Here is a 12,627-nt window from a genome sequence, read left to right as displayed (position 1 = left end):
TATCTTTAGGTCGTCCGCCCGTGTCATATCTAGGTCGTCAGCCTATGTTATCTTTAGGTCGTCCGCCCATGTTATCTTTAGGTCGTCAGCCCGTGTCATATCTAGGTCGTCAGCCTATGTTATCTTTAGGTCGTCAGCCCATGTCATCTTTAGGTCGTCCGCCCATGTTATCTTTAGGTCGTCAGCCCGTGTCATATCTAGGTCGTCAGCCTATGTTATCTTTAGGTCGTCAGCCCATGTCATTTTTATGTTGTCAGCCCATGTTATCTTTAGATCGTCAGCACATGTCATCTTTTGGTCATCAGCCCATATGATCTCTGGGCGATGATTTTTTTACCCAGCTATAGATGAACATCCGAAGATGTTGGAATTCCTATATCTGATCGTTCTGTCATGTGCTCAGTGTAGTCTCACTTGAAGATTGTGATGGAATTGTGAGAATATTTTAAATAACTCAATCGTCTATGTATCTCGCAAAGGGACATCTAGCATGGCTCTTTGTACGTTGGCCATTTTTGTCCAACGTTGTTGGTGAGAGTCGAATGTAGCTTGCACATATTAACTAAACGTATTCAGAGTTGTTCAAGTATCTTATTTTGAGGATATGACAATGCTTGCCGAAGGTGGCCTATTCTAATATTAATCATATAATTGCAGAATTTCACAAAGTACAAAATATAATTATAATGTGCTCGTTTACTTGACACGATTTGATTGTAGCATGGTATATGCATTTTGTTTTCTCGGGGTTCATCTCAAAATTCATTCAGCACTGATGTCAAATATTTCTAGTTTTTACTATTGACTAAAACTTTCCCTCGAACTTAACTTTACACAATTAAAAAAAGGTTATTTAAGAACAATAAATCCTTACCACATTAAAAATGAATGTTAATTTAAAAGTAATGAGAATTTCAATTTATATTATTTCGGTTAAATTTATAGCTTGGTAAACTATGCTTTCGTATTACAGCAGATAACATTTACTAAACATGAATAGTTGGAAATGTTTGTTTCAGTTTTTTGGCAATTTCGAACTTTTCACCTTTACACAATGTGTCCCGCCTACAGCTTTTATTATTAAAATCGCTCCCACATACAATCCCACGCTTTTAACTAAAATGATTAATCCAATGTCCTCATTTGATTTATTTCAAAATGTTGTACTGGTATGTGTTTCAACCCTCGTTAATGGGAAACACTTTTTTAATTTTTTTTTAATGGCGTACTTATAATTATTATTCTTTTTTAAGCCTGGATAAAGGTTTTTACTTATTTAATAATATTTCCAGACAAAAAAATCTAACTTTAAACATTCCTTCTCTTACAATGTGCTTCAAAAAGTAAATTACTTACTGTAGCATGACCTTTTATGCTTGTACCTTAAATATACATGTATATCAAAATTTGTGATCTTCTCCGTATTAAAGGGTGTCCATAAAATAATGTGAAAAGTTTCAATGGAACATTATAACAGTTTAATTTCGACTATTTACAAGGCACTTACATATCTACCAACTTAAATATAAACCAAATACTGTATGTGACATTTTCAATTTCTAGTAAATAATTATTCAATTTTTCCGAAGAATCGTCACTATCTCAATCATAATTTATTTATTTATTCAATAAATAATAAAAAACTATTTTTCCAAACGTTTTTCAAGTAAGTAGGAACAAATTTAGAGACAGACGAAATGCAAAATTAGTTAAAAAGGGACTGCGCTACGCACGCCAATTATTAGCCTCCACGTCACTCGAAAACGTGTTTTAAAATGAACAAACGAACACATTTCTTCTAAAGATTCACAGTTAGAATGATATACACTTGGTTTTCGAATCATCTCTTTTAGATATCACGATTTGGACTTTTTCCAAACTGCGAGAAATAAGCACTGCAAAATCAGCATATAAAACTTGTTTGTTTACAATTCGCTGTTTTTCTGCATTCTGTCAAAAATACTCCACCGAAACCAATCTTGTACTTTCTTCCGTTATCGCAATATTCTTTTACAAAAACAATCTTGACAAAAAACGAAGCACTTTTCCCAGGTTCCCCAGGTGCGACAACCGCACCGTTGGTGAATCCGACCATTACAATAATGGGAAGTTATTCGGACCAGCAGGGTGCCAGAAAAGAGACGGGAAACTTAGCATTCGGCGACCAAAAAAAGATACTGTTGATTGATTGATGGAGTTACTCCTACGTGTCACCGAGGCTCGATTGAGCGCTGATGTATCACCTATGGAAATATCGGATATTATTATGTTAGGTCTCCATTCGTGGCATGTGAATAAGCAAATTTTACCTTTACCTTCGGCACAAATAATATTTATGAAAATTAGAATGATGGGTGCGTTGTGTGTTGTGTGTTAGGTGGATCGTATCCAAGGGTCTCTAAGAATTGTTGTCAATTATTTTTTCACAACATCTGAATAAATTTACAAGGACAACTGCGTCCTCACTGCCATCCCGTCTCAAATTGCTCAAAATGATGCATACAGTTTGTGACAGAAATTTTCATCAACGTGGTCTTATTATTTATTTAGCCTGAAAAAAACATGCTTTTAAATAAGACAATTTTAATTGAAATGTAGGTAAACTTAATTATTAGCAGTAGGAATAATTTTAAGAAATATGACCACTATTTAGAAAATAAATATTTAGAAACTTTATTATAGCGCTCTTGAAATGAAATAGCACAAAACTGCTTTATACAAGTGTCATATAATAATAATAATAAATGTTTTATTATCTTCTTTTTCTTTGTAACAAATAGAGGTAATGATATTCTCGCTAAGATCTCCCGTGCCGAGGATTTCGTTATTATAGATATTATTAAAATTTAGCAGCACGAATAATATGAAGTAATTTTAAATATATTATGTAGTGTTTTTTCTAAAATAATTATTAATATATTACATGGTGTTTTTAGTGCAGTTGTATGGTTTCGGTTTCAGTGTGTATTTGATATCTATTCTCTATTTGTGATCTCTCTGTGTTTTGTGTGCAGCTTTTTATTAGATATTTAAATGTTATCATCTTGTTGTGAGTTTTGAATGAGCATGGCATTTTGATGAAGAGTCTAGTACTAAAGTATAGGAAACTTTTTGCTCAACTATATTAAAGTTACAAAATCTTTTTTTGTTTGTTATTTGTTTTTGGGGTGTTATGCCGTGTTGCGCTAACTTCTTCTTTAGCCAACGTTTCGGACAGCATTGCAGTGTCCATCATCAGGGCAGATGTGTTATTTGAGGTTGTGGTGAAATGTGAGCTTATGTATGATGATGTGATACCGTTTTGCCTTTAATTCATTATTTGTTGATCTTTTTATTCTTTAACAAAGAAAACCACTATAAAAAAAATATACTTTAATGTCAGCTCAGAGGTTTGGAGCAATCATTAGTGAGTAATCATAATCATTAATCAGTGTTTTTGTTTTGATGTTGAAAATTTGGTTGATGCTTTAACTAAATTATACAAGTAGAACATATCTTGAACTCTGGTATAATATATATATATATATATTTTTTTTTCATAAGTCTAGAAAAAAATTATTTATGCGGCTAACAAAAAATGTTTTGAAGTTCGAAATCCCATACTAGCGAACCCATTTTCGGATGGTTTTACATAATGCGGAAATATTTCTTTTTTTAGATGACAGGATAACCATCTGCATAAGTAGTGCGTAATTTGCCCGATTCCGAATGTTATACATTGAGATGGATTGAATTAAGTTAAGGCGATGCACTACGTCGTGTAATATTTTAAATTGAGCCGCTATCAATAAAAACCCTTACGTAGATGGCGATAAGGTTTAAATTCCAGCTTAACACCATCCGCCTGTTTTGATTTATGAAAGAAAAAAACATGGCAAAAAAGTGCCTTTTATTTTATTTTGTGGATGTTAAGGCATAAATATTATTTTTTTTTGTTGATCATTTTATAAATAACTTAATTTGCCGCATTATACAATATAACCATAACCGAAAATGGGTTCGTAAGTAGGAAATTTTGAATTTTAAAGCAGTTTTCATAGGCCTTATACATTATTTTTTTCTGGGCTTATAAAAAGACTTATCTAAAAAATACTCGACTATTTTAAAGGCCAAGATGTATTCTACTCGCAGTATTAATTATTAATTAAAGCATCTGAAACATTTCTAGGCGACCAAATTTTCAAACCAAAAATATATGATTTTGCCTTACTACGTATGGCATCGCCTTAAGACAAATAATTTGTTGAATTTTTTAATGTAAAAAAAAATGTTTAAAGTCGGGCGATTCCGAATAGTATGTAACTACTAAAGCAGTTGCATGATATAATTATGAAATATATAATATGCCCACACGTTGAAAGTTGAAGGAGACAAACATATATTATTATCTCAGTACGAAATGTGTACAAACGGTTTTTAACCCCCTACAGACCGCTCAAATTCGTTGATTCAACCGTTGTGTATCAACACTGTCATCCGTTGAGTGTTGCGTATAGGCAACGTGACAGTTGGTTCAATTTTTTTAGTTGTTTCTCTGGGAAACACGCGCGGCATGCCTCCTTCTTTATTATATAAGAAATTGCGATCGCTCTAATAGTACTCTTAACTATTGACACGAAAAGAAAAAAATTAACGTGGGGAAATGTAACGAAAAAAAATCACATGATACTGCTAAAAGTGTACGGTTTAATTCGTTGCATTCTTTTCAATACATTTGAACTGCTTCAAAAAGATCACAACTGCTTGTTCCTAGTATCTCTATCTCGCTTGTAGTTTCCTACATGCAAGTTATATACCAATATAATTTATTTTATTCGACAAATGTACATCTACAACAACAACGTGCAACTACGAACGACGGCTCCCTAGACAGACTGAGTAAACTTGGTTCAACCGCTCAACTACACTACAGACGATCCAACTTGGTTGGCGGTTGGGTGGTTAGATGGTGGTTGGATGCTCAGGCGGTAGAACTATTCAATTTGATAGCCACGCCCCCTTATCGCGTACAACGTATCTCCGTACGGTTCAACTTCACGTTCAACTCAGATTGATACAATCGCTCAACCAAACTGAATGGTGTCTAGCGCCCATTATTGTTGTTTCAAGGAGGCGTGCATTATACGCACTAGTAGGTGTAGTGAATAGTATTATTATAATTCCCGTGGCAATGAGATTAATAGATTGTGCTATTTCGGGAGATTACCCCCACGACTTGGTAAGATTAGACCAAATGGGATTCACGTAGGATTAAGGTAGCTAATGCCACTAATGCTACAATTCAGTTAAATCTTCACCGCAATCCAAGTAAATTTGGCTTAGTCTTACAGCTGGGAAAATGAATTAACTGATTAGAAACCAGATTCAGTCAAATCACGCTACTAAGGACCATTACGACTAAACTATTGAATAATTATTTATTCGAGCTGAATACACCAGAATTTATAGCCTTGGTGAAAGAGCACCATTATCAATCGAAAAGTTGTATTACTTGGTTTTAACCGTGCTTAGTGACCAGATATGGATAGACAGGTACCTCCTAAAATTACTACTGATATATACACGAGTATATATAATGAGGGTACTATTCACAGAGATGTACTTTATTTCAAATAAATCCATTTGAAATGGAAATGCAAAATGCAAAATGGGTATTTTCCATTTTGCATTTTAAATGCTTTTCTAAAAACCATTTTGCATTTTGCATTTTAAATGCTTTTTCGCAACATTCTTCCTACTATCTCCACTCATCTTTTTTTCATAAGCCCCAAATATCAGTCGATCCTTGTAATGTTTTCGCCCTTTCTACTTCAAACTTTTCCTTCTCTTCTTTCTACGATACATTTTCCTTAAGTCCCGTAGGTAACTTTTCCATAAGGCTTTGGTTATATATATATCCGGGGTAGGAAGGTCCTCCCTGCCGTCTTTTCTTTATTACACACCCCTTCAAGTGTGTACATCCTAGTTTGTCTACGTGACGTACGACCTTGAACGTACTCATTTCACGTGACGGTTCAGTATAAAAAGGCTTCACCGAACGTTGTGTTGGGTTTTTGTTTCTCGGTTTAGAAACCTAGTTATTTATGTTTTGTGTGGTATCCCTTGGTTCTTTTGAGATAGAGTGAGTTGAATCCATTACCGCTGTTTTTCAAAACCATTTCATAAACCTTATCTTCTAAGTCGCCTGCTCACCCCCCCCTAGCTACTCGATTCTACCTATCGTAGGGTAATGTGAATTAATAAAGTGTTAGATTTTATATATGTGATATACATACGATAAATTTATGGTGTTAGTTGTCGGCGCCATCCATGTATATATTTTGGGAGGGGAAGGAGAGGAAAGGAAATGAATTTTTTTCAAGTTAAGATTGACTCCTCCTCTTACCAAACAAAACTGATGGATGATAATTTGAGCAAGGCGATCGATATCTGCGTGTCTGGATATCACAACCGGCCGGGTCTCCCCTTGTTCCAAATCGGCAACCTTCACGCCAGAATAAAGAAAACCAGGTCTCATCACCAATTTCAGAATTGCCCCAATCTCAAACACCTCCAGGAAAATCTACTTTACTGAGTGTAGAAGGGGAAAACCATGACATCCCTTGTCACGAATCTAGTCGCGAAAATGTGACACGCAAGGTCCTAAGTTACGTGCCACCTCCAGAAAACGTTGTAACTCCCACGCCGTCGGGGATTTACATCCCTTTCTAGGTCAATACATAGATAACACACGACAATCTTGTCGACATTTTGTCTGCTTATTAACGATAGGTTGTGTGCCTACCCATTCAGCCAATTATCATGTGAGATATATGTAAGGTCTACTCGAAATGCCAAATTTGGGATGAGGACTGTCTGTATTTTAATATTTGGTTCCAGTATTTATTTTATGAGGTTACTAGCATCCTCGTGTATTAGGTATGGGTAACTTCTACTGAATACCTATCCTCTCAGGTAAGGTATAAACGGATAATTGGTTTGATTTTTTGCATTTAATTTAAAGAGGCTGCCTACCTCTCGAAAGATACCTGTTGAGAAAAGTTGTTCGGTTGGTAGTTTTATTTCGGAGATTACCATCTCCCTCTTTCGACTTTAGATTTGGTTTTGTGCATCCCAATTCGTAACTTAGAAAGTCAAATAATAGATGAAAAGTATTAAATTAGAAAGTCAAATAACAGAAGAAAAGTTTTCATTTTGTTCCGTCTGGTCGCATCCGATCGCTTTCAATTTGGGACGGCATACGCTAGCAAAACTTCCCCTTTGACTGACTGTACTCCGCGCCTCTCGTCCTATATATGAAAAGGTCGTTGACTCGTCTCTCGCTCACAGCTGATTGACAATGCGTCTAGCGTATCCCTTCTTATGGGAAGATTATTTGGGTTGCAGGCGTTGCAAACTCGGTTCCTGTACCTCGGTTGTATCCTGTTATTAAAAGGGTCCTCTGAAATTTAATAAATAATATAAAAAAACTCACCCTGTTAGTCACCTCCAAATCCTCGTGTGAAACTTACCTGGTTACACTATATAGCTAAATCACTTTAATTTTCGACCTCCTCCCTACGCTTATAAAAGGGTAATTAAATATTCCTGTAAATAAAATTGTACCTCCCTAATCTGTTAGGATTCGAACCCACAGTTAATAATCTATTTGATTCTCTGGTTTTCGGTCTCCGTGGATAGAATGCCATCTCGCCAAATCAATAACTTAGCCCGATTAAACACTTCCTGCCTTTAAGTACATTCACTCTATTTTAAAACGCAATCAATATTTTTATTATTTTCATGTTTTTAAGACAAGCAATCTAGTTCGAACTGTATACGAAATCACGTTTAAATCAACACAACTTTATAACACAATCGCGATTGCACAACACCTGGCGCCCCTGAGGTGGGTTTTTACAAAACGGCGCTCTACAAATTATCCAATTATTATTATTGTCATTATTATTAATTGTTTTCCCACTGAGTCGAACCACTTTCACTTCACACAAACACCGGATCAATAATCTTTCACTTTAATTCAATATTCCGCAATATTCTCTAATACCATTTGGATTCAATAATTAGCTGTAATTTCAAACAACACTTCTGATTTGTATCTATTTCTCGGGGCTGTCAATCCACCAAAGTTCAAAACTCGACTGTCCTCCGGTCTCTCCTTTCCCGTGGGAATCTGTTTACTCAAGGCCTGTCTGTCAATAAATCTTCCGTCGTTGTTTAAACAAAAAATTTTTAGAGCACGTTATTTTATTATTTATCGTTTATTTTTGTGGATGTCCAAAACATCACATCCTCAACCTCGCTATGAGAGATAATTTACATTTGTCAAGTTGCTCCCTGGTAGGAGCCCTGGCAATTAAGTGATACCATTACATCAAATACTGAACATGGGGCCATGACGCTGTAATATTAAATGTTAGATAGCAGTTTCTATGTTTTTACGTTGGCAACATTTTTTGATTTACCATCATGTAATATGTTTGTTCTACATTGATGTCCATTATTAAATGACAAAACTGTTTAAAAATTCTATAATAATTTTAATTGTTTGACCTGAGAAACCATTTTGCATTTTCAATGCATTTTGAAAATAGGTATTTTGCATTTTGCATTTGAAATGCTTTTCTAAAAACCATTTTGCATTTTGCATTTTCAAATGGAAAAGTTTTGACCCATTTCCATTTTGCATTTCTAATGGTTTTGGGTACCCATTTTGCACATCTCTGACTATTCATATATATCTATTGACTCCATTTAAAGAATTAAGCATAATTTATACAAGCATTTTGTTGAATCCTACAAATTAGATGAGCGTTGGTTATGTAGTTTTAGTGTTTTGTTTTATATGTAGTGTTGTACTAATTTCTATTTTATTTTATGTTAATTTTACGTTTTACTAATAGTTTTTCATAGATTTCATTTGGTTTTATTTTTTAATATATTCTTATTTTACTTGTCATCACAATTTTACATTTTCGTATTCATAGATTTATTTTGTACCTACTTTATAATGAATTACATCTATATACTGTTAGTGCATCCTATATAATACAGTTATTCTCCTATGTACACTGCATAATGTATCACTTTTAGCATTTCCTATATAATATGACTAATTACATGTAATCTCTTTTCATACTCCAAGCAGGTCGGTTACAAGACAGTACCTACCATATTATTGTAGCAATTCTACATCAACGTCCCAATATCACACTCCTATGCGACGGATTCAACAGCTAGGAAACAAATACTACGATGTTGTTGATATAATATTTAGTACATCAATTTCAATATATAAGCATACCCTATTGAAGTTTTTTTTCATCAAGTAGTGGAATATTTTGATGAAGGTATTTAATTTGATTTGACTAACACGTAATAATTTTGTCAACTGAAACAGAAAAAAATATTTTGGATTTCTTATGTTTTGTGCTTACATACTGTGTAGATCCAGTTCAGTGATATTTTGACTTTATAGTTATTTTTCTGCAATTGTTTTAAATAGTCGCCTGCACTATTTTCATGTGTAAAATCGTAAATATTTTTTATATATATGTATGTAAAAGCCTTAATAGGCGTGAAATAATACAGATATTCTCCAATGTACACTGCATCATGTATCACTTTTAGTATTTCCTTTATAATACAGATATTCTCCTATGTACACTGAAAATATTTTTAAATGTATAAATAAATACAAAACATTCCTCTTCCCCATATAATTACCCTCCCACTTCATTTATCCTCGCAACCTATCAAAATTGAAAGTGCCGTAGTCACACAGGCTCTGGACAGCTGGGTTAATTATGTGGTATTCAAATAAAAAAGTTAAATATGATAAAATAATATTTTGTATTATATCCATGATTCTTTGACTTGAAAAGACTGGTTCGATTATAAACACAAGTTATTTTATTCACCCGCCGCATTCCTAATGTAACATTTAGAAATATTCCTAATCGTCAGTCATTTTATTATCATATTATTTTTCTACTGGTGCCCTCTCCTATCGGAGGTTGGCTGTTGGCTGTTGATGATGCCTTTCGTTGGTTAATGTCGATATAAAATGAAAGCAAAACATTCATTCTTGTATGTAATTCATTTAGTTGAAACCCATAGCTTTTGAGGCATGTCCAATTAACATTTGTTGGCACAAGTCTCCCGGGACACCCTGTCGTACAGGTTGTGAATTGAATCTTCCCTATTAGGCACTTCCATCATACTTAGTTCACTAATTGGACTAGGTACAAAGCCATCTCTATCTACTGTATGTGAATATGGACTGGAGCACCCAGCAGTCCCAGCACCTACTCAGCAGTTTAGAAACATTCCTTACATACAACACAATTGTGAGTACGAGATATCATAATTGCAAACAGTAAAGCCGAAGCCCAAGTAGAAGTATTCAGAACACTGCTGAAAGATTTTATAAATTCCTAAATCTACCCTACACTGTTATGCGACAGACAAACTAACTCACACATTCATACACGCACACAATGTACACTGCACACCACGTCACACGTAAGTACTTAATGTACCTACAATAAATAAATATAATCTCGGGCATTCTGACAAATCGACTATTACCGAGCACCTAAATGAAACCAGCTATTAATTTGGGTTTATTTCAAGTCCTTGGAAGACCCAAAACCCATCGAGCACACCTAATCACGACCGCCATTGAATTCACACAAATATCATTTAATATTAACAGATACGACGCGACGGGGCTAAACTTAATTGTTCTTGGAATCCTGTATTTGATGGATACATTAAAATAAAACTCCGAATGCACATTAATTTAAACAATAATAAATTATACTGAAATACCGGTCCTAAGAGCATTGGAACACCATAAACGGTATCGATTCTACATACACTTCACCACAATATACTTTTCTGTCCTGGTGATGGATACTGTAGCGCTGTCGCTGTAAATAAGGATGAAGCGCAACACGGCGTAATACCCCAAAAATATATAACGATAACAGACATTTTGGATTAATTTAATATCCACGTTTTTTTTATTTCCATGGGCTTATAATGTAAGTAGGTATATGATTTGTAAATTTTCTCTTTTATTATTTTTTGTTTGTTATAAACAAAATTTGTAATTTGTTAAACTCATCCACCTAACATCATTAACATATCAAGCCACTATACAATCAAGACATTCACAAACACAACAATATAAATAATATTAAAAGCGTGTCTTCTCCGACCAAAACTGCCCCAATATTTTTTGTTTTTGTCGGATGTTTTGACAACATTTTGTCGCTGGAGACCCGACTTAAAATCCTCATTCTTCTGTCACACCACACAACACATTCCACTAATTGGTGTATTTGATAGAATATCTCATCTTCTACAAGCACAAGTAAAAAGGGGATTATAATATATTATAGTTTAATCCAGTGCCATCTAAATTATCTAATTGGGAATATGGGAAAACACATACATCACTTATTTAAATGATTTATAAATAGAACAGTATAAAGTAATAAAAAAACTTTCATCTAGACTCATAACTATAACCAACATCAAAAAATCAACGCAAAGAAACAAACTTACTAAAAATCAGAAAACTGTACGAATATAATTAACATATGCTTGTTAATCTATAAAATCCAAATCGGATTTCTACACACGAACACAACATTTATAAAAACATCAAAAGTACATGAACACTGCACTAGACAACATAATAAATTTTACACAAACTCAGTAAAGACTGAAACTGGTTAAAAGAAACAAAGGCCACGAGAGTATACACAGTAAACATATACATACATATACTCTCCTTCCCGATATCCTGAAAACAGAAAATAGAATAAACATATTAAAAAAAATGTTCTTACGAGTTGTGAGCAAAATCAAAATGTACTTAATAAAAATAATACGTTACTTAGAAAGATTAGGTAGTAAACAAAAATATTAAGATATTTTTAATGTGCGCTAAAGTAAGGAATTTTAAATACGTATATTTATTTAACTTAACAAAAATAAAGAATAAGAAAAGCAGTCCATTATTTTAATAAAAAAATGGTATTCTAACTTAAATACCTTTATAAATATTTTTATATTTTATACTTAGTTTTAATAGTTAAAATAATTATCAACATTCTAATTTTCCAATGTTTGCTAAAACTCGCGTAACGTCACAAGGAGCCATGTGAAGTCATAATTTTGTATCAACAAGGTCAACTCAGTACTAAACTGAGACGGTCTCATAATAAAGTTATTATTATTATGTTTCGTTTGTATTATGGTGAGATATATACTCGTAATTAAAGCAGTGTTAGGAATAAATAATACCACGCTTTGTATTTACATTTAAAACTTACTATGCCTACACTTCCAAATAATTACAATATATTCCAAAAGTCATCGAACGTAAAACTTTATATGTTTACGATAGTGCGATGTTATCATTATATAACAATATAATCATTTTTATATGAAACGATAATAGCGAAGTGACAATAATCTTTATTATAGATGTAATAAAATATGTTTTTCACGTTCATATAATATATATTTCTACAGTTTATAAGAAAAAACAATAGGTAAGCGACAAAACAAGCGTAAAAAAATTCCTCTATCATTGAAATTAGAAAATTTATA

The sequence above is a fragment of the Hesperophylax consimilis genome, chromosome 2 (genome assembly GCF_061612785.1).
Source record: "Hesperophylax consimilis isolate HC1 chromosome 2, BYU_Hcon_1.0, whole genome shotgun sequence".
Lineage (NCBI taxonomy): Eukaryota > Metazoa > Arthropoda > Insecta > Trichoptera > Limnephilidae > Hesperophylax > Hesperophylax consimilis.
This window is presented reverse-complemented; position numbering follows the sequence as displayed.